Below are 602 nucleotides of genomic sequence, written 5' to 3'. Positions count from 1 at the left end.
GGGTTCAAGATATCGATAATTACAAATTCATACAACTGTCTAAAGAGAAAACCCGTTATTATTATTATTATTATTATTATTATTATTATTATTATTATTATTATTATTATTATTATTATTATTATTGTTATTATTATTATTATTATTACTTGCTAATCTGTAACACTAGGTAAAAAAGCAGGATGCTATAAGCACAAGGGCTCCAACAGAAAACAAGGAATAATAAAATATTCCTAGAACAGTCACATTAAAATAAATAAATCCTACATAAACTATGAAAACTTTAACAAAACAAGAAGAATATCTTAAATTTACTTTTAAGTAACGTATTATCCAAGGAATTGGTTCCCGCGATTTGAAAAATGTTTATAAGCACTTTTTTATCCTTTAATAACCTAACCCAGGTACCGATAAAGTCATTTACAAAGGACTCTTGATTCACTGTACTCCAAAGGAGTCCTGCAAACCGGAAATCAAAGCACCACATTTGTGTGGCCTCAGTTAATTTAGTCAATCTTTTGGTGCGACAGATTGTGTTCGGTCAACAGTCGCTGCTATTTGACGAGGAAAATGAAACAATAGAGACTGGAAATGTAACAATA

The sequence above is a fragment of the Palaemon carinicauda genome, chromosome 30, assembly GCF_036898095.1.
Source record: "Palaemon carinicauda isolate YSFRI2023 chromosome 30, ASM3689809v2, whole genome shotgun sequence".
Lineage (NCBI taxonomy): Eukaryota > Metazoa > Arthropoda > Malacostraca > Decapoda > Palaemonidae > Palaemon > Palaemon carinicauda.
This window is presented reverse-complemented; position numbering follows the sequence as displayed.